Raw genomic sequence first — 22,781 nt, forward strand, 5'->3', positions numbered from 1 at the left:
CGTATCTAGACTCTTGAGCAATTCGACCAAATTATAAGTGAGAAAAGCCCTCACACTAAATGTCAAAGTCTCTCACACCGTTCGGGCGAGTTATAAGTGAGCTAAGCTCTCACGCCTCTAGACTCTTGAACTGTTTGGCCATGTTATAAGCAAGCAAAGTTCTCGCGCTAAGTGTCAAAGACTCGCGTGCTACTTGGCTATGATATATGCAAGCGAAGCACTTGAACTAAGTCCCCAAGATGCATGTGCTACTCGGCCGAGCTCAACTCCTGTTCTACATATTATACGGACAAATATAAAAAGCCAAGTCAACTACGCTAAGGATAAGCTAAAAGATAGCAAGACTCTAGAATAGAGAACTCAAAAGCGTCGAACGGGCGTGCAAGCATTCATACTTAGAAAATTTTTACAGAGTTATTTGGGCGAGTACAAGAAGCTACTCACAAACTTATAAAAAGAATTGCGCAAGGTAGTCAAGCACGTCGTTCGGGAGCGAATCCATGATCTTCTCTCGTTTTATAATTTTGGTCGATAGGTCAGGGGAGAGGTAGCCACCTCCCTTCAGTTGTTGGAGGGTTCCATCAATGTCATAGTCAAAGTGGCAGAGAGTCCGATCGGTGAACATTTGGTTGAAATCGGGGGAGTGAAGGTACTTCACCCTGAAAGATTCCATCCGATCGGGATCCCCTCCTTGAACTTATTGAGTTCATCCTTAAATGCCTCCATCTCAGCCTTCAGCACGATTAGCTCAACATCTTTCTCATCAATTAGTCATGGTGATCCTCGAGCTGGAGCTCGCTCTCCATCTGCTCCGTGGTTTAGCTAACCTGCTCAGCCGCTAACGCAACTTCTGCCTCTTCAAACTTCTTTTCTAAGACCCAAGCCTCCTTATTTTTGATATCCAAGTTTTCAATGGCTTGGAGCTTCCTAGCTTTGGCATAATTAATCTTGGATTCAAAGTGATGAGCCTGCTTGGTTAGCCGATCGAGCTGGAGGGCCTGTTCGTGATTCTTATTTTTTTCTACCGTGAGAGCCCACTCTGACCCCAGCAGCTGCTCAGAGCTGGTGTCTAAGTCTTTCTTCAGTTGGGCTACCTCCGCAATTAGCTGCTCAACCCAAGCTTGTGAAGTGTAAATTTGCTTGATCGGAGTTCTCAACTGCTGGTTCTCGTGCTCCAGGAAGGCCAACCTTTTGCACATGGCCAAACTCTCCACCCAGAACTACAATCGAAAGAAGCCTGTTAGTGCCGATCAAGGAGAGTAAGTCTTTCTCAGCTTCTGGTGTCTAAGTCTTTCTTTAGTTGGGAGTAGTTAGTTGCTTGACCTGAGCCCGTGAGGTGTCTGCTTGCTCAACCAAGGTTCACAGCTGCTGGTTCTCGTACTCTAGGAAGGCCAGCATCTAGCACATGACCAGACTCTCCACCCAGAACTACAATCGAAAGAAGCCAGTTAGTGCCGATCGGGGGGAGTAAAGAAAAGCTTCGGCTAAACTTACCCTAGTTGTTTTCCGATTAAAACCATCAGCAAGCTCCTTAAGCAGAATGATCATCGCTCTGGCTCTAGCATTTACCCAGGTCTGTGCTAGGGGACCTTGAATTTTGATTTGGTGCTTTGGAGAACGCGGCTATGTATTGTTTGGATGGCACCACTCATCGGTGGGCAAACGGATGATGGCCCTGATATGTCTCCTACCGCTCAGATTCGAGGGCTTTGAGATCGCCTGACCCTTGGACTTGGACACGGGGGAGGAACAAATGATGGAAGTGGGGCCCTTTGTACGGACCTGCGTGGGTAGCAAATAGGAGATCAGTGATGCGACTATCGTCCCGACCTGCAAAGCTCGCCCCGCTCGGATAGAGGAACAAATGATGGAAGTGGGGCCCTCTTGGGAATTGTGGAGGAATAAGTCTCGCCTCGCTCGGACGAAAGTCGGGGAGTTGCTACGGGAATGGAGGCCTGTAAAGCTGAAGTTGCCGAGCGGGAGGAAGACTCCGCCCGATGCCTCTTGTGGCACTGGATCAACAACTTGCTAAAGGTGGCCAACTCTGACGGGACTACGGTCGACGCCATAGAGGGGCACTCAGTAGGAAACTCGCTAGTGTTGGCCGCCACGTCGCTGGCCACAACCTGGCTTCCCCCTGCTTCGCCGGTCGACTCTTTAGAGTGTTCGACTGGCAGCATACCACGATTCTCTAGCTCGACAATGCCTTTAGTGTTGATCTTCACATCTGCAAGCTTACACTTGCTGCTCTGTAGTGCCCTGTTCATGATTTGTTCCGCAAAAAAGTGAGAGAAATCAGTTAGATTCAAATAAAACAGGAAGAAAAATGATGTACCGAGAGGGGCGGGCAGTCGTGTTCGGATAGGGCTCAACCCGAACGCATACAAGACTTCCTCCAAAAGCAGCCTATGTATATGATATTTCTGACTGGCCAGACTCACGGCTGCTTGGAGGTAAGCCGACTGGCCTCGATATCTCTCGAGCAGAGGAGGTTTTGACAATTCTATTTGATAGCCGGTCGAAAAAATAGTCTGGCGAGGGAGACGAACGAAGAAGTAATGTTCTTTCCAGTGCTTATTGGAAGAGGGCATTTTGTCAAAATGAATGGCGCCCACTTGGGCTCGAAAAAGAAAAGTGTCAGGCTCGGACAACTTTGGATAGTAAAGTAGTGAAACATAAGGGGTACAAGGAGAATCCCGTACAAACGGAATAAAATAACACCCCGCATAGTAGTATAAAGGAATTGGGCACTAACTGATGCAAGGAAATGTGAAAGTATTTACAAATCTTAGAAAAGAAAAGATGGATGAGAAATCATAGGCCAGCAAAAAATTACTCCTTAAAGAAAGGGAGAAAATCGTCTGGAGGAGTATGGGGGTGAGCATAAGTAGAGAAGATGACGATTTGATAATCGTCGGAAATATGGTAAATCAGTTTCATCAAATTGATCTCGTCGTTGTTAAAATTAGAGAGAAGTGTACCATAGCCCGGGAACAATTCGCGAGGGGAGTTTGATGTGAACCGGAGGTTGGAAATCGAAGATCCAAAGTGGAAAAGAGGAAGGAGCTTATTGAAGAAAGATTGTTGGTGACAAACAGAGGTAGAAAGTGAGAAGACGAAAGCGACACAGGGGATCGAAAGGAGAACGAAGAGTTTAAAAACCTTAGGGACGACTGCTCTGAGTTGTCTGATTCAGGGCTTAATCTTGGCCGTTGATTTTTGAAAAAGTAGCCGTCGCGTCAAATCCAAATAGTCGCCTGTCACATCACACATGCGGCGGCAGGGAAAAGCGACGTGTGACATTCGATTATAGGTGGCATTAATGAGGAAGGAGAATGCATGATTAAAGGGCATGCCCAAGCCTGTTTAGCCTTAATGGTTAGAGATTTGAGGGATTTTCGAGAAATTATGGTGACGTTAGCAGCAATTAAAAGACACTACGTGAGGGCGAGAAGTCAGAGCAGAGATCAAGAGGAAGTTAGAAAAACGGCTAAGTGTTGTGCACGATAGAATCAAGTGACGACTCTAAACCCTAACATTCCAATTGGAGAAAAGCCAACTTCTTGTCAAATGATAGGAGCGGTGAATGACATAGTCGAGCGACGACTCTAAATCCTAAAACACCTGATCGGGAAGAAAAAGATGTCAGGGATACTTTTTGACTTATCTTTTCCTAGGACATTTTGAAAAACATGCACACGCTTTGAGATGCGTGCACAGACGCTACAACGATATTATAAAAAGGAATTCCCATCATAGGGAGAGGGATGCGATGCTTCACTATTGAACACACTTTTGCTACAATATATTTATTGTTCTTCTTCTACGTTTGTATGAATCACTGACTTGAGTGTCAGAGGACTAACACTGGAAAACCTTTTTCAACTGATACTAACGCAGTTCGTGCTACATGATCATATTAAGTCTTCATTTTATCAACCTTCGAGTCGCATTTCTAGTTTATCAGTTTTTCTACTTTTAGATAAAATTATATACGATGGAGATGGAGATGGAGTGATCAAATAATATAATAATATTATAAATAGTTCATATTAAATGAGACGTCTATTTAAAATTGACTTTAATCGAAAAACGTTGATGGCGATTTTGTAAACGATGGCTCCTTTTGATTTTTTTTGTTAAAAAAAAAATAAAGCAGACGGAAAATGAGAGGCTTAGAAAAATAAGTCGCACCCAATTTTTAAACGGCCACTGTTGCAGAAAAATGTAAGCCACGGCTTCCCAATGAAAGACAATAACTTTATGGTCATCGCAAACATGTCAAACACGAAATCGAAATAATAATTACAACGTGCTTCACGGTGGCAAAAGTGACCTCGGAGGTTGTATGCCTAAAGCAAAGTAAACGCTGAGTAATGATTAGTGTGTAGGGTGGATAGGAACCTGATCATTAGTCAGGAATTAATCTTCACATCAGAATACTCATACTTGTCAATTGTCCGTACATAGAAATCGTAACATGCTTCGCACACACGAGTGGGAACGCGTAGCCCTGTTCTAACACCTCGAGGGTTGGTTTTTGTGAGAACTTGTGCGATACCTTCCATATTTTAGGACGGCAGGGCATGCCTAGGTGGTCTCTCCACGTAGTGGTGAAAAGATTCGATTAAATTGAAAAATTCAATTTTTATTGTGTTATTTTAAAATTTTGATTTTTTAATTAAAAAATATTAATTATTTTAGTTAATTAGACAGTGCCTCGATTTTAGGATTTCTAATTCCGTTAAATAATTATATCATCTCCAATGATATTATATTTTTAAAATTGTCAATGGCAATGATAATCAGGCGTACATGCTCAAAGTCATCAATTTAAAAATTTAAATCAGATATAAATATATCATTATTTAAAAAATTTAATTAATTTAATTAAAAATTAAATTAATCAATATTTTATTAATTCAATTTGTTCAATTTTTATTAAAAAATTTAAAAATATTTGATTAAATAAATTTATACGATTTGATTTTGAACTGATTCTTCAGTACTCCTAACTCCACACACCAGCATTATTCAGAGGTAAACCATTTCAAGCCAAGTCTAGTCCGTCAAAATTATCGAATCAGACGCTCTTTGCTCTTTCAGTACATTTCATTTTCCCTCTTAAATTCCATCAACGGAGGAACTAATTTTATCGAATGCATCCGGCGCGTGTTATTTCATACAAATTCGCTTATATAAACGGGAAGAATATTTGTCACTAGCGTCCAAATTTGTAGCTAAAATTAACAAATTCGCCACTAAAATCCACCAGGATTAGCAATGAATTCAGGATAATTTGTAGCTAAACAGACACTGTTAACTATGAATTAGGAGGTAATTCATCGCTAATGATCTTGTCCGAAATATGAGTCAGACGAAGACAGACTGAGATAGTGCTGGTATTGGTGGAGAGACGACTTTGACCCAACTAGTCTATGTGCACCGGAAAAGTGAACCCCCACGTGGAACTCAAGGACAATGGTACTTAGGCTCTACGCACATTCAGACAAGCACACGGAGCATTAGAGACCGAAACTAGAAAAAAAGTCTCCAGCGTAGGCTCTCCGATGCTCAAGTCAGGTACTTTTTCCCCAGAAGAACAGTGTACGAAGGAAAAAAGAATTGTAGAAGACGAGTGCGAATGTGTGCGCGCTTACCTAACTAAGGGAGATGACTTCCCTTTTTATATGACGCTGTGTACCTTCAGAGCCTGCATGTTGTCAGAGAATGTCGGGTGTCAGGACTTATCGGGTGAGAGAAGATGTACGGTGACCTCCTATTGGTGGAAGGAAGGTTCCATTCGCAGGTGATAACAGACCACTGGAATATTCCTTGATGCATGACAGTTATTCTTTGACAGGAGGTTACGATTCCCTGATATTGTTTGTCGCTTAGCGCTTTCTATTCCGCCCGGGTTTAGCTACGGACAACTCGAGATGATCGTTTAGAGGTACCACCTGACTTGAGTCTTGATGAGGAGGTTGAGCCGTGGCGACCCACCCGAGCTTTATTTGTTATCTATATCTGAGACTGTGGCGAGGGATCCATTCTTCATGCCTTAATCGCTATAGGGCCGGTCGTGAGTTGTTTTAGTGAAAGTACCCGGCCTGCTCACACGACCCCAGCTGGGGAAGTCCGATCAGTCGGGGGCAGGTTAGGAACTAATCCAGGGTGCCTCTTCCGTCTCAGATTTGGGGACCTGCCCTGCTTGTGCCCAACCAAGAATTATGCGACTGATGACATGAGACGATCTAACTCCCTCTTTCTCCTAACTGTTGACTGCCACGTCTCCTTGACTTTTGACTACCCTTGACTGTCACATCCTCTTAATTTTTAGCTGCTTGGCCTTATGGGGTTCCGCCTTTATACACTATATCATAAGCTTCCCCTCTAAGTCTAGTCGAAGGAGGCTTAAGTCTGACTGACTAGACCCAAACTCGAGTTTCATTTACTTCGCCTTTATGACTATAAATGCTGATCTTTCCCCAAACCATCAGTATAATAACATATTTAAGTGCTCAATCAACCTCGGGCGAAGGGCCGCTTTAATCTCTACAAAAATTGACTTTTCCCATCCTCCACTTTAAAAGGGGCTGCCCCCCATTCACAGATACATACTTTCCTTTAATAGACGTTCACTAATCATGGTGTTGAACTCCGAGTTTGATGAACTACAACACCTTTGCTAGTAACTGGCTCATATGTCCCAATTGCTTGCCGAGAAGGACACGTCTTTAGCTGAGATGACGCAGGAGAGGGATCTTCAGTCTTCCCTTCACAGGGAAATTGAAGAACTTTGGTTAGTCGCTAAATTATGGGCATGTGCCGAGGTAGCGTTGAAATAGAAAGCCTATTCAGATTTGGAGAGCCAAGCTCAATGCATATCTATTTGAAAGAGAAACATACCTCTTCCATGTCTCTTATGCAGGAAGAAATAAAAATTAAAGATGAAACAATCTCTCAACAATGGCACACTCTTCAGTTAACCCAAGCTGAGCTAGAACAGGCTCGAATCCATTTCGAAAAGCAGGTTAAGTAACACGCTTTTGCCTAAGGTGCCAACTCATAACTGGCACTGGAAGAGAATCTTAAGCACTTAGATGACTGACAACCATGATTTTACTGTATTATTTTGATTCATACATGCATGGTTTAATGTTATGTTCATAGATGAAACCTATATTTGCATCATATTTCATGCATTGTATGCATTCTTGGACTTAATTACAAATTATCTTATTTTTATATTATTTGATGCTAATATTTGATTCTTATTGTGTAGGCATCAAAGGATCTTGGATTTAGATTTATTCGAACCGAATTTGTGCTCGAATCAGAGTTCAAACGAGAAGATCAAGCTTTAGAGCATTATGGACCGTTCATCAAGAACAAGAGAGATTTGAGCCATCCATTGAAGATTTGGTCCATCCGACCTAAGGAAGAGTAGTTCCAGACCCTTGATCAAGATTAATACTTTCGGATCGGATTTTAAGTGACTTTCCACCGTTGATCAAGATCCAAATCAATCACAACCGTCCATTCAGATCTCAGATCTGATTTAAATGAGAAGCTACAGTAGCTTCGTTTCTTTGTTGATCTCCACAGACAGTGTTCGCGTCACACGACACATCTCGGCAATTCCGACCCCTTCTCCACTTCCAGATCCATTTTCCAGCAGACTTCATCGGCAACGATGTTCTCAGATATTTGCGACCAACTTCCGGCCATCTGACCTCGCTCTAAGGTGTTCCTGCGGCGGGAATTCTAATATGTGATTCCCTATTTCTACCACTAACCGACGACATTCTTCCGGTGATAGTGGTTCCGTTTCCCATCAGATAGCATTGGCGGCGTTCCTCCATTGCTACTGAACCTCTTTCGACGACAATCCGACCATCATCTACCATCCAACAGATCCAGAGAATTTAGATCACAGAATTGCAAATTTTCCGAGTTTGGCAGCTCTGATATTCATCAGTTTCGCTCGGAGAGGTTTCCTATGGTGCCCGTGAAAGTTGAGCTGAGTTTAGTTGCTGAGATCGTTTTCCCCGATTGCTGAAGTAAAGTTTCATTGATCTTCCTTGTGTGACGGCAAGGAGAAGTTGCCGTGTAGTGTGGTTTGGATGAGGAGATGGTTATCTTTGTTTCTTGCATTTCTTTAATTCTAGAATAGCTTTCAGTTTGTAATTGTTCTGCTTTTATTAAGTAATCTAGCATTTCTTTATCTTGTTGAAGTTTAATTCATGTTAAGTAGTTAGAATTTCATTGATGCAAATTAGTTTAAGACTTGTTTAAGCTTGGTTAATTGTTAGGTTGTTATGTTTTAAGTTAGGGTTTTAAATTGGTGTTTTAAATCAGATTTATCTTATGTCTTGTTATTTTATTCTATGCTTAAGATTAGATTTAATTGTGTCTTTTATTTTATTCTTAGTTAAAGTGTGTTGATGGTTACTCATAACGTAAGGTGACAATGCGTTGTCGATTGATTGTTGGCTCCTAGGTAGATTTCATTTATGCATTATATTAGTTTCTTATTTGTTGTGTTTTTCATTTGTTAGATTTAGATTCAAAGCTAAAACCGTCATTTTCATGTTAAAAACCCCAAAAATAGGAATAACATATAATCCTAGATTACATCCTACCGTTAGTTCCTCGAGAGATTCGATTCTGGGCTCGTTATTACAACATCATTGTGTAGTTAAGGGGTTCAGTGGATATAATTTGTTAATTTGATTTGCGGGTGTGACAGATTGCGCTCATCAAATTTTGACGTCATTGTCGGGGATTATGTAGCAGTGTTTGATAATCTTAGGATTGTTCTTTATTTTGAAAACTTAAAATTTTTTGTTGTTTCAATTGCTTTCATGTTCATATATCCATGTGTTTGATTTTATATGTTCTTGAGTCTTTTGATTTTATTTGCTAGTTGTCAGTGTAAGAACAGGAAATCTATTTGACCATGAATCCATATTATCAGCATTTTGAAGATAGAAGTGAGAGTTATTATTATCAGCCTCAGACTCAGTTCTATGAGCCTGAATATCAGTACTACCCACCTATGGAGCAGCAGAATAGGTATGAGTCATTGCCTAATACTTATAATTCTAATAGGGTGAATGTTTCACATTTCAGGTATGAGGATGCACAAGTACAATTTGCAGAGTCAACATGGAAATTCAATGAAATTATGCAACAAATGAGTGAGCATCAAGAGCAACAATTTACGAGGATATAGAACATACAGATTCAGTTAGATCAAATTACATCATCCATCAATCAGTTACAAACACAAAACTCCAGTGGGGAGATGGAAAGTAGAGATTCTGTCAGGCCTGACACTGCATCTACTATTTCACTAGATTCTTTAAGTACTTTTTATTGTTGTGATGATTTAGTTGAACATACTTTTGATTTTACTGATATTGTTATTGTAGATGTTGGAAATGATGCAGGTATTGATGTTGAAGATAATTTAAGTGTAGGGGAATGCTTATTGGAGGCATTACCTCAAGAATCACTTGGATTTGATGATGATGAAGAAGAGAGTGTAAGGACTTGTGTTATGGAGCCAAGTACCCAAGAATCACTACCTTTGGTTGTACATTCTCCTGATCCAGAACCTGAGCCATTACTTGATGAGAAAGAGGTAACAATCACCACTCTAGGTACCTTTCAACATGATAAGGTTAGTATTTCTTGTGATTTTCCAGGAAACTTCTTTAAGGTACCTATTTTTGACTTTATAGCATGTGATACTCATTTTTATCCATTTGGTTTAGACACTAATTGCATTTCATTTTCTCCTAATCATGTGAGTGCATGGAAGGTGTTTTTCTTTGATCTTGCAGGTAGCCATAGGATTTTGAAATGATTACTTGATCTGAACCGCCTCCGTCCTCCAGAAAGAATTTGCAATGGAAAAATGAAGAATAAAAAAGATTTGTCTATATCCACGATTACTCTACTTCCGGGGTGTCTTATTCTTTTAAATGTTCTTCAACTACTGGGAATTAAAGGGGAGTTGGTTTCAATTTCACTTTCTTTTGCATTTTAATTCATGCTTTGTTTTAATAAATTCTTTTTTGTGTGATTTTCTTAAGTTTCATTTCCTTACACTTGCATTTTGCTTCCATACTTTACATTTTGTTTAGTTTATATAGCATGCCATTTTGAATAAAATTCTCCATGAATTGTTTAGTAATATTTTTAAGATGGTAAAAGTTTCTTAAATTTGATCATCAATTTTAGATCATGTGTCATGATTGGATGCTCTACTTACATGATATTGGTTAGGGTGGTGGTGGATTCTAATTTGACTAATTGAGCTTGATTGAATGAAAATTACCTAGAGAGGACCACTTTAAGCCTAATCGTTATTTTTATTTTTGTGTGGCATGTACTCATAGCAATTGAACTCCAGAACTTGCTTAGTTTCTTTTCAAGGTCACAATAGCATTTGTGTACATGGAGATAAAGGATATTTGCCATTCTTGTTCCATCATAATTTCTAATTTCTTTCCTCACACTTTTCTTAAAGCATTCTTATCTAGTGTTTTAATCCTTAATCATCTTTGTTTGTCATTCTTTTATTAAGAGTTTTTGTTGAATCCTTGATGAGTTAGACTTTGCAAGATGACAAAGGATTAAGTGTGGGGGAGGTGAGTAGTATTTTTGAAGGTTTGGATACACTTGTTAATGGTCGGGATTAAAAGTCAAGCCAATGATGGAGTTTCTACTGTTCTGAAAAAGAAATGCTGAAAATGATGTTATGAATGAAGTGCTCTTAAGATTGTATGTTAAAGGTATCCATTTCTTGAGCTTTATCGTGTCAAAAGCAAGCTACAATTGCTTTGGATTTTGAGACTTGATACTATGTTGATACATTCAAAACTCTAGGAGAAATATGTTGGAAGAAGATGTTGAATCTGATTTCTGAATTTGAAGTTGCTGGAAGAGGTTTGTGCTAAATGAGAATCTTTGTACTTGAGATACATCTTGAGTTAAAAAGGTAATGGAATTATAGTTGACATTAGTGAGCTATTTTGGAATACAAACAGAAATATTGGAAATGAAAGTTGCTATTATGCAGTAAAATTGGAAGATTACTGAATACAGGAATTGAACATTGCTAATATGTAGTAAATCCAAAAGCACTCAAACAGTAGAAAATGCTGAAATCTGCACCTTGCTGTGCAGAAAGGGTTTAAAGCTATTTGTTCATGGAAAAATTGGAACCCAACTTTTGTTTTAGTGTTGATATATGCTAATCTTGCTTCACTAGAGTTCACCTGGTTTTTAGACTGAAAATTGAATATAAATCAGACTCACAGTTGGAGCTGGAACTTAGTATTCGATTTTGCAATCTGGGTTTGGTTACTGAATTGCATTCTTAGGAAGTGCAAATCTTGCCTTCCAAAACCTCTTAAAACTCTAGAGAGAAGAAATGCAAAAATGGAGATTTGCTGCTGTGCAGGAATGGAAAGCTAATAAAGACCATCAAATTTGGAAACACCAAATTTCATCAAGAATTGTTGGAAGTGACAAATGAGTTGTTATTCTTTTCAAGCTTCTTGTGACCATAATCTGGAATCTGGAAACCAGATAAAAATCAGTTGTATTTCTAAATTTGGCATGATTCATGAGTCCATTGGATTCTAGAAGCACCGTAGCTGCTGAAGGTAGCATCTTAATAACTCTGTAGAGTTGAAATTCAGTAAAAGTAAATCAGAAATGGAATTGCAGAAAAGAAAATTCAAGTTATGTACAGTTTCTTTGTCACACCCCGAGAGTAGGTTGTCCGACTAAAATCGGACAGCAACTCCCCTGTAGCGGTGACAAATGAACTAGTATACATCGCTAACAGATAAACATATGCAAAATATAGCCAACACGACAAGAACTAAACACAACCACGCAGATAATAAGCAGCCCACTCGGCTGGTAAATCAAACACAGCGGAAAACAAAATAACAAGTACCCAAAAATATCAAAAGAACTCACCGTGGGCCGGCCCGGCTTGACTCCTCGACAAAGCAAAACCAATCACAGAATAACATCAAGTCCCAAAAAGGGTTATTACAATATCAAATTCAAATGTTCAACTCACAACCATAAATCTAAACAAAATCGGAAATTTGTCCTCGAAAGCGACGTGGGACTGGCAGTCGGGATCCTCCTCCAAGTATACGACGTCTACTAACGGCTACCTGGTGAAGTTACCAATGTATAGGGTGGTGAGTATAAAGACTCAGCGGGTAAGGAAATAGATAGTGCATGAGTAACATAAATAGCCAGAAATACAACAGGATACAGTATCGGAAAAATAAATAGCAGATACTACTGTGTAATCAAAGTACATATCCATACCTGATTCCATAACCTAGGCTAGTATAAGGTCTGAGGTAACATAAACTGCTATAGTACTGCTCACAACTACCCAGATCACATGTAAGGTATACTATCAAAGTAATCAGTGTCCAAGCATATACATAATAGGTATGAGATAACAGAACTGTATAAGTAAGCATATAACAGCATAAGCAAATATAACAGTATATAGCGTATGCACGGATGGTCACCCCGCCCACCTCTCTGTACCACGACCCCTGTATGGTCGAGAGGCCGGATCGATGACGACTGTACCACCCAAAGGCCGCCACTACTCTCGAGTGACCGGATGGACAGTTGCATAGTAGCTGAATAGCTACGTCTACGACGGGGTCCCTGCCGCCCACGACTCCAGCTACCACTAACCATGAGTGTGTGAGTGGGGGGCACGACAGGACAAGCGGCATGCTCCAGCTACCACTACCCATGAGTGGCCGAGCGTGCGGCCCAGGACAATGACCGTCTCAACCACAAGGGAGCCAGTGTCGCCAGCAATGCATGCAATGACATGATGCGAACAATGCAACAGTAATCATATATATAAATAGAAATCAGGTATACTACATGAAGCCAGCATGCTCAATAAGAAACATGAATAGATAACAGTCAACGCAAGTAACCATGGTATCTGGTATCTATCTATCCAGTATCTAATATCTACTATCTGGTGTCAGGTATCTGCTAAATATCTTGAATAGCAACGAGAGACTGTATAGATACAGAAATGAGTATCTCAAAAATTGAGTGGATAATGTATCAAGCACAAGAAATAAGACGAGTGGAGTCAAGATAAATACTACATATATGAAACTAACTCATGCACTAAGATCGATAACTAAAGAAGCAAGTCAAGAAGTACCCGCCTCTAAATGTAAGTTGAATCTGATGTCACTTCATCACGGCACCGGCCTCGATCAAAGTCCTGCGTCAACATATCAATTTTAGCTAATCTAATATACGAGACAAATAATTAATCCGACTCATTCTTTACCGAAATAATCCCCTCTGCTCTATCCAAAACCAATCCACACTCCAAGTTTACATTCTCTATTCCCACAACTCCGGTAAAACCTTAACCTTGCTAAAATTGCTAAATCACTAGATACAAATAGACATCTACTGAACAAGGTTATCACCTCCTTAAACAAAACCAATAGCCATCAATCATTTGAGCATCCATCAAAACAACTTCCCATTTGCTTCCAATATTCCAATTTCTAACAGAATCAACATACCTTACCTAACTCCCCACTGTTGACTCACTGCCGGAAGGTGGAATTGCCGGCACAGGTCCTCTGGTGATACCTGTTGCCAAGATCCTCAAATAGAGCTCCTACAGAGCCTACATCCATTGCCATCACACAAATCAACACAATTCGAATTGTATCCAACACCTAGAACCACAGATCTACCGTTTAGAGCTGTAGATTCCTTATCTACTAATCGCCAGATAAAGAATAATTGCTGGAAATTATGGCCGGGACTGCTACCATGTATCACTGCCAGAACAACATCTAAATCAACATATGCGTGCATCCTGGCTTCAAATCACAGCCTCTATAGCTAAGAGAAAACCCTAATCCAACAATCCACATCTCACTTACCTCTGTGACAGCCTTCTCTCAAGTGGCGAAGAACATCCGACTGTGGTAGCTTGGCATTGGGGCAGGGGATGTCGTGACCACTGTTTGGAACACCCCCTCAACTGAGATCGAGCTCGTGGTTCCGGCGATTCGACCCTCAGCATCTCCGGTCTTCAGCTCTGCTCCTCTTGCCCGACGGTCCTCGCACGAAGCAGCAAATCCACAGAGAGGCGTCCGGTGACGCTGTAGCCAAGGGGTAGAGGACTGGGGTAGAGGACTGGAAGGCTTCAACGAGGCTTCGGCGAACTCTGCATCGCCGTGAGCTCGGGTGCGAAGTGCCGTTGCGACTCTGGGTCGGTGGAATCGGGCGAAGGGTGAACAGGAGGGGAGACGACGTTTTTAGGGCTTTAAGTCCTGTAGCTTCTAAATATATAGGTAGGGTTGTTAATTAAGCCGCTTACAATTAACTCCTCACTTGGCCTCCTGTAATAGTGATTTCTATTACCACCTTATGCTTAACAATTATCCCCTTAAACTCCACCATAGGACCTCCAAATAAATCTAGAAAAATACCTAAAAATTCCTGAAAAATCCTACTTAGTTATTACTCTAATAACCCATATTATTAAATGGTCGGATTTTACATTCTTCTTGAATCCGACCAAGATCTTTTTGAATTCAAGACTCTGAAACTAAGGATTCAGGAATCCAGAATTCAAAAAGGGAAGCTTTAATTCTGAGTTCTTTGTCCTAGAATTATGAATTGATTTCCCAATCTATGAATTGCAGAGATTAATTGGATTTGAAAGCTTCATAACTGATGTTGGCAACACTACTATGATTTTGAATAAGTTTAAAGATGTAGTAAGAGGAAAAGACAAAACTTAACAAAGGTCTGGAAATTTGCAAAATCTGATGTGGATCCTTGTAATTGTAAGAAAATCAGAGAACTCTGATTTTGGTATAAATTGTGGACCAGCAGCTATTGCATTAGAGTTCTTATTCTTTTGAAGTTTTCTATAACTTGAAGCATATGACTACTTTGAGTCTGATTCCTAGAACTAGAGTTCTAAAACTGAATTCTTTGAATCTGGTTAACGAACTGTAGATGAGCTGGAATTTTGCAGAATTGCAGAGATGAAACCAATGTACCAATAAGTACATGTGTAGTGCCAAATATTTTCATTCCAGCATCAATTGATACCATTAGCCCTGATGAAATGTATATGGGTTGAACTTAAGCTACCTTAGGTTTCCAATTCTGAAACTTATGCAACAATTCTGAATTTACAAATTTTGGTTCAGTATGAAAATTGAAGAGAAAATAGTTCAGCTGCAAAGGGCAGATTGTTTCTGTGCTAATTGAGGTTGAGGTTTCTGATCAGTATGGTTTGGAGACAATATCCTGTTTATTTAGTGTTAATTGAGATTCATGAATAAGCTTAACCACACATGATTCGAGCCAAATTCTTTTGAATTTCAAGTTCTGAAATTTCTCAACTAGAGTTGCTGAATTATGTCAAACTTGTTTGGTTTATTGAAGTATATCAGTTTAGAGACTCTAATTGAATGTTTTGCTACTTGTTGAGTTCCGAATCAGTTTGATAGAGGAGCTATACAGCAACACTGAGATTCCAACTACTATTTCATTCCTTAAAGAAGCTGAGATTTTCAGAATCTGAATTCTGGAATCAGTATTTTGCCTAGATTTAACAGATGGCTTAATTAGTAATGTGTCTAAGCCTATTCCTTTGAGCTAGATCTCTGTAATGGGTTCAAAATAAATAAGAGGTGCAACTAAATCCTACCATTGAAATTCTTGGAATTAGAATTAAATTTCTAAAGATATAGTTTCATTTCTGGATTCTTTCTGTCTCATGGAAATTTGATTTCTGAATTTCATAGTTCAACTAAGGTATTTGAGCCAAGTCTCTTTGAAGTTTCTTGGCAGTAACAATTTCAAATCAGACTCTAATCAGCTTAATACTGAATGTTATGCTCTAATAAGATGATTTATTTTTGCTTCAAGCTGAAGTTCGTTTGAATTCTGATTCTGAAACTGAATTCTGGCAACCTAAAAGTCAGAAAGTAGCTCTACTTATAGAGTTCTTTTATATGAAATTTGAATTCGGTTTTGAACCCATTAATTGTAGAGAGGAATTCAATTTTAGAAACTTCTTAATTGCTACTGGTAGTGTAACCATAATACTAGAAATTAGGATCAGTGGAGTCCAAGGTTCTGATGGGAGAAAAGGATAGATCACCTTTGTATTGCTGATATTCAAGTAAAGCCACTTCGAATGTTGTTGCCAAGTCAATTCTACTTGACATTCAGTTTTGATTTTCTGAAACTGGATTTCGAAAAGGCTGAGGATCTTTGAGGTTGAGTCGGAATGTATATCAAAAGTTAGACAAGAGATCAACCCTATTTTTGTGCCAACTCATCATGTTACTCCTGATTAGAATATGAACTGAACTCAAGCTCCTATCATCTCAGTGCCAAATGATTCCCTTTTTCAAGCTGAATTCTGTGTAATTTTAATTGGAGCTACCATGGAATCACAATTCAGATATGGATTTCTGAAATGTTTCAGCTGGTTGCTGTAGGAAGTTGTGGTTTACTAAAGTTTACTTTTTAAACTCTTAAATTGGGAACTTTGGAAAACCAGAATTCTTAAATCATTTCTGAACTCAAGAGCTGTTGGTTAAGAATCTGAATTTTAATAGAGAAAATGGTTATTATAGTAAGTAAACTTTGAAAAACTGTAAGTTGTAGAAATAGATTTGAATTGCTAGTTTTGGAGCTATGATTGATTGATGCTGAATTTTGTGATCAAAGTTGCTATTGGTGATTAATGGAATTTGATTTGGTTTTCCACCAATGCAATAGAGATGCACATCTTTAAGTGCTGGTTTTATTGAATCTGCCAAAGACAGAAACAGAGAAAAGAAGAAGAAACTGTGCTTACAAAAGGCAGTTACAGATTGTGTGCCACATGTGCATGTTCTTTTTATGGTACAAACTTTTTAATCTATTTTCTGATTAGGATCAAGGTGTATTCAATTCCTTATTAGTGCAGCACAGAATGATGTTGTTTCCAAGCTTAATTCTTTATGAATCCAGCTAGGACCTCTTTGAATTCCTGGTACTGAAATTGAGCTATAGATTTCAAAATCTAGCAATGCATTTTGAATTGATCTGTGAAGTGTTGGTTTTTGATTGATATTTGAATGTTCTACCTTTTTCAAATCTTTTGTGTGTAAAACTTTGAGGCTGCAAGAAATCAAAGTGCTGATACTTAACCTGGAAAACATCCTGCTGAAAGTGTATCGCTCAAGCTGAAAATTGAGTATACAGTTTTTGAAACTTTCAGAAAATGAACCTAAATTCCTATTTCAAATCTCAAGCAAAGTGAAAAGGGGTGTTAGCTACTTAAACTAAAAGAGATCAGAAGAGCAAACTTTTCAAGTAAAAAAAATAGAAGCTTAAGAGGAGTTGAAAGTTGAGCTGTAAATTGGATTTGCAAATTGTTTGTGCTAATTCCAATCTGTGGAGTGCCCAATTCTTTGTGCAGTTCTTTATAGCTTGAGTTGGAATTTAAGAGCTGTAACCAAGTATTATTGAAATCTTTGATAACAACACGTTAAGAGGATGTTCCTACACTTCTACTATATAATTTTAGAACCTGTACCATGATGTAGAGCATGCAATTCCAAAGATGCAGATTCGACTGCACTGCAGTGAAGCTATATCTTTTCTTGCTACTGATTTCTGGAATTTGCCAGCTACATTTAAGTGCTGAAATCAGTAAGTTTGGATGCTTAGTAAGGGATTCAAATGGAATCAAATCTGCAGGAATGAATTCGAAGAAGAAGGATGCTGATTCTTGAAAGGTTGCATGTTGTTGTTGTTTGAAATTTAACTTGATTTGAGAACACTTACTCTGTTAATCAAGGGATATGATTAACCTAAAATTTCCAGATTTTTGAAATTTATTCTGTGGAGTTTTAAAACAAAAGAGCAAGAGTGTTGATTTTCTGAATTTAATCATGATTCTGAATTCATGAGTTTAATTTCTTGTTTCTTTGAATATGAAATTGCTTAACTGAACAATATTGCAGAAGAGTGACTTAGAATAAGTCATAAGTAGGAGTGACTCCAATAACAACAAGAAACAGAAAGAAGAAAACATTGGCTAGATATGTATCAAGTTTTTGGATACATGATGTGTTGCTTTGTCCGAGACGACCAAGGTTTTAAGTGTGGGGGAGGGAATTCTTCTCCATAAGGTGATTTGAGATTGTTTTGGTTTCAAAGTGTTGGAATTGATGTATAAAAACAGTAAGAAAAAAAAACAATGGCAAGACTAAGTGTATCAAGTGTGAAGATAGAGTATCAAGGTTTTTGGATGACCATCAAATTGAAGGAGAGGTTAGCTTGATCTTTTGAATTGGTAACGACAAATGGTATTCATCTCTTTTCACATCAAATTGGTCAACTCATCAAGTATATTTCTCCAATACTCTCATCTTCTCATTTTCTTCATTAAATTCTTTTCTTTTGCCTATTTCATCCACTTTAATTATTCTTCTTGATTCCATTTCAATTCTTGATAAATCCTTTTGATTTATGTATGCTATGTTTTATAGTGGTAGAGAATTAGAAAATAAGCAAGCTTATGGTAGTGAAATGTTGTGAGTTGCATTGAGTGAGCTCCACTTATACATGTTTGAGTGTGAGAGATAGAATATGTGAATACCTTATAAAATTACAACTTGCTTAATTTTTCACTTGGATTGAAACTACCATACCTACTGATTATTGTTTGGATTGTATTCATGATTGTTTGTGATCTTCAGATGGTCTTAGTTAAATTCCTTTTACTATCTTCTAAGTATTGCTAGGGAATTTGTGGAGAGATGATTTTTAGTTTTCTTGACTTTCACAGGACGTTCAAGATGAAGTGTGGGGGATTTGATAACCATGATTTTACTGTATTATTTTGATTCATACATGCATGGTTTGATGTTATGTTCATAGATGAAACCTATATTTGCATCATATTTCGTGCATTGTATGCATTCTTGGACTTAATTACAAATTATCTTATTTTTGTGTTATTTGATGCTAATATTTGATTCTTATTATGTAGGCATCAAAGGATCTTGGATTTGGATTTATTCGAACCAAATTTGTGCTCGAATCAGAGTTCAAACGAGAAGATCAAACTTTAGAGCATTATGGATCGTTCATCAAGAACAAGAGAGATCTGAGCCATCCATTGAAGATCTGGTCTATCCGACCTAAGGAAGAGTAGATCCATACCCTTGATCAAGATCAATACCTTCAGATCAGATTTTAAGTGACTTTCCACCATTGATCAAGATCCAAATCAATCACAACCGTCCATTTAGATCTCAGATCTGATTTAAATGAGAAGCTACAGTAGCTTCGTTTCTTTGTCGATCTCCGTAGACAGTGTTCGTGTCGCGTGGCACATCTCAGCGATTTCGACCCCTTCTCCACTTCCAGATCCATTTTCCGACAGACTTCATCGGCGACGATGTTCTCAGATACTTGCGACCAGCTTCCGGCCATTTGACCTCGCTCTAAGGTGTTCCTGCGGCGGGAATTCTGATATGCGATTCCCTATTTCTGCCACTAACCGGCGGTATTCTTCCGGTGATAGTGGTTTTGTTTCCCATCAGATAGCATTGGCGACGTTCCTCCATTGCTACTGGACCTCTTTCAACGACAATCCGACCATCATCTACCATCCAACAGATCCAGAGAATTCAGATCACAGAATTGCAGATTTTCTGAGTTTGGCAGCTCCGATCTTCATCAATTTCGCTCGGAGAGGTTTCCTATGGTGTTGGTGAAGGTTGAGCTGAGTTTAGTTGCTGAGATCGTTTTCCCCGATTGCTGAAGTGAAGTTTCATTGATCTTCCTTGTGTGACGGCAAGGAGAAGTTGTTGTATAGTGTGGTTTGGATGAGGAGATGGTTATCTTTGTTTCTTGCATTTCTTTAATTCTACAATAGCTTTCAGTTTGTAATTGTTCTGCTTTTATTAAGTAATCTAACATTTCTTTATCTTGTTGAAGTTTAATTCATGTTAAGTAGTTAGAATTTCATTGATGCAAATTAATTTAAGACTTGTTTAAGCTTGGTTAATTGTTAGGTTGTTAAGTTTTAAGTTAGGGTTTAAATCGATGCTTTAGATCAGATTTATCTTATGTCTTGTTATTTTATTCTATGCTTAAGATTAGATTTAATTGTGTCTTTTATTTCATCTTAGTTAAAGTGTGTTGATGGTTACTCATAACGTAAGGTGATAATGCGTTGTTGATTGATTGTTGGCACCTACGTAGATTTCATTTATGCATTAGATTAGTTTCTTATTTGCTGTGTTTTTCATATGTTAGATTTATATTTAAAGCTAAAACCCCCATTTTCATGTTAAAAACCCCAAAAATAGGAATAATATATAATCCTAGATTACATCCTACCATTAGTTCCTCAAGAGATTCGATCTTGGGCTCATTATTACAACATTATTGTGTAGTTAAGGGGTTCAGTGGATATAATTTGTTAATTTGATTTGCGGGTGTGACAAATTGCGCTCATCAATGACCTCTATATTTTTACTGATTTAAGAATGAGATTTTTAGGGACATTTTCTTGTAATTTATCAATTAAATGTAGACCTGATCGTGTTTCAATCTTTATTCCCGCCCTTTAACCTTTTTCCCACTAGAACTCCCTTGCTTCATGCAGACACCTTTAACAAAAAGGCATTTTGGAATAGAAGATGCTCCCCGAATTACGTGACGGTAGCGACATTAATCACCCCTGGTTTAAAAAATGAACGCATGATGTGCTGATGAAAAAGGCGGGTGCTGAGCAAGACTATGTTGAGGAAGCTATCTCATTAGAGAAACTACTTCTCTGAGCCATGGCGAGGGCCCTTCTCATCTATCACCTATACTGCGGTGAGTTTAAAATATTGACCGACAGGTAGTTGATCGCAAAGGCCTTGCTCGCTTATAACTCGTATTGGGGCGAGAGTTTGGAATACCAACTGAGAGGTCATTGGTCATGAGAGCATGCTCACTTATAACTCGCGCTGGGACGAGAGTCTGGAACGCCGACCGAGAGGTCGTTGGTCGTGAGAGCATGCTCACTTATAACTTGCGTTGGGGCGAGAGTCTGGAACTCCGACCGAGAGGTCGTTGGTCATGAGAGCATGCTCACTTATAACTTGCGTTGGGGCGAGAGTCTAGAATGCCGACCGAGAAGTCGTTGGTCATGAGAGCATTCTCACTTATAACTCGCGCTAGGGCGAGAGTCTGGAATGCCGACCGAGAGGTTGTTGGTTGTGAGATCATGCTCACTAATAACTCGCGCTGGGGCGAGAGTCTGGAATGCCGACTGAGAGGTTGTTGGTCGTGAGAGCATGCTCACTTATAACTCTTTCTAGGGTGAGAGTCTGGAACATCGACTGAGAGATCGTTGGTCGTGAGAGTATCCTCACTTATAACTCGCACTGGGGCGAGAGTTTGGAACCCCGATTGAGAGGTTGTCGGTCATGAGAACATGCTCACTTATAACTCGAGCTGGGGCGAAAGTCTAGAACGTCGACTGAGAGGTTGTTGGTCATGAGAGCATGCTCACTTATAACTCGCGCTGGGGAGAGAGTCTGGAACGCCGATTGAGAGGTCGTTGGTCGTGAGAGCATGCTCACTTATAACTTGTGCTGGTGCGAGAGTCTAGAATGCTGACCAAGAGGTCGTTGATGATCAAGGGAAATGAGCCCATGGACCTAGCCTCCGCGACCCTTGAAGCAATATGCAATCATGACTTATACCTCACTCCCTCGCAATTAAGCTTTGACCAAATTTGTAACTCCCCGGCCTCTACTGACTAAGCTATAAGATCGGGGGTTACGGTTGCTAAACTATTCTGTGGCTACCATTGATGTATAAAGTGAAAAAGGCTGAACTAAATTAAAAACTCTGCTAATTGCTATTAAAACTGGAATTTATGTTCAAAATACACTTTCATTGTTGTACATATGCTAAAGAAGGGAATCTACACTTTCCATTTGATCAAGGAGCTGAAATCAGACGTTTCTAGCTGAAATCAGACTTCCCAATCGATTGAAGCTAAGACTTGATCGATTGAAAGGACTTCAATCGATCCACTGATCGATCCAACGTGCTTCTATGCACGGAAATTCTTTCTGAATCGATCGGCTGATCGATCCAGCCTGGGCCAATCGATAAGCTGATCGATTCAGCAGCTCTCTGTTCGCGGAAATTACTTCCCGATCGATCGGCTGATCGATCCATGGCCAATCGATCAGCTGATCGATTCATCAGCTCTCTGTACGCGGAAAATCACTTCCCAATCGATCGGCTGATCGATTGAGGACCCTCCAATTGATCGGATGATCGATTGGAGCTCTAATTTCTACTACATTCCACCACTAATCCATATACAATGCAAATGTATCAACCTAAAAGCATCATAAGATTCCTAGGCATGTCATTACTGTCATTATTCGTGGTTTATTAACTACCATCAAGATAACTAGTGGTCTAGGCATAGCATGGTGCATACTTCCACAATTCATGATATTTAAACATTCTAAATGTACGGAATAATAAGAATGTGAGAAGTTCTAATTATTTAAACTTGCTAGTCGCCAAGAGTCTTTATTCCAAGTTCCTTCTCACACACATCTTGACACATTGCCCTCCAGCCTCCGCTAATCCATCTTCCCTTTACCTTTATCTGCAGTATA

This window comes from Zingiber officinale, chromosome 4A (genome assembly GCF_018446385.1).
Source record: "Zingiber officinale cultivar Zhangliang chromosome 4A, Zo_v1.1, whole genome shotgun sequence".
Classification (NCBI taxonomy): Eukaryota; Viridiplantae; Streptophyta; class Magnoliopsida; order Zingiberales; family Zingiberaceae; genus Zingiber; species Zingiber officinale.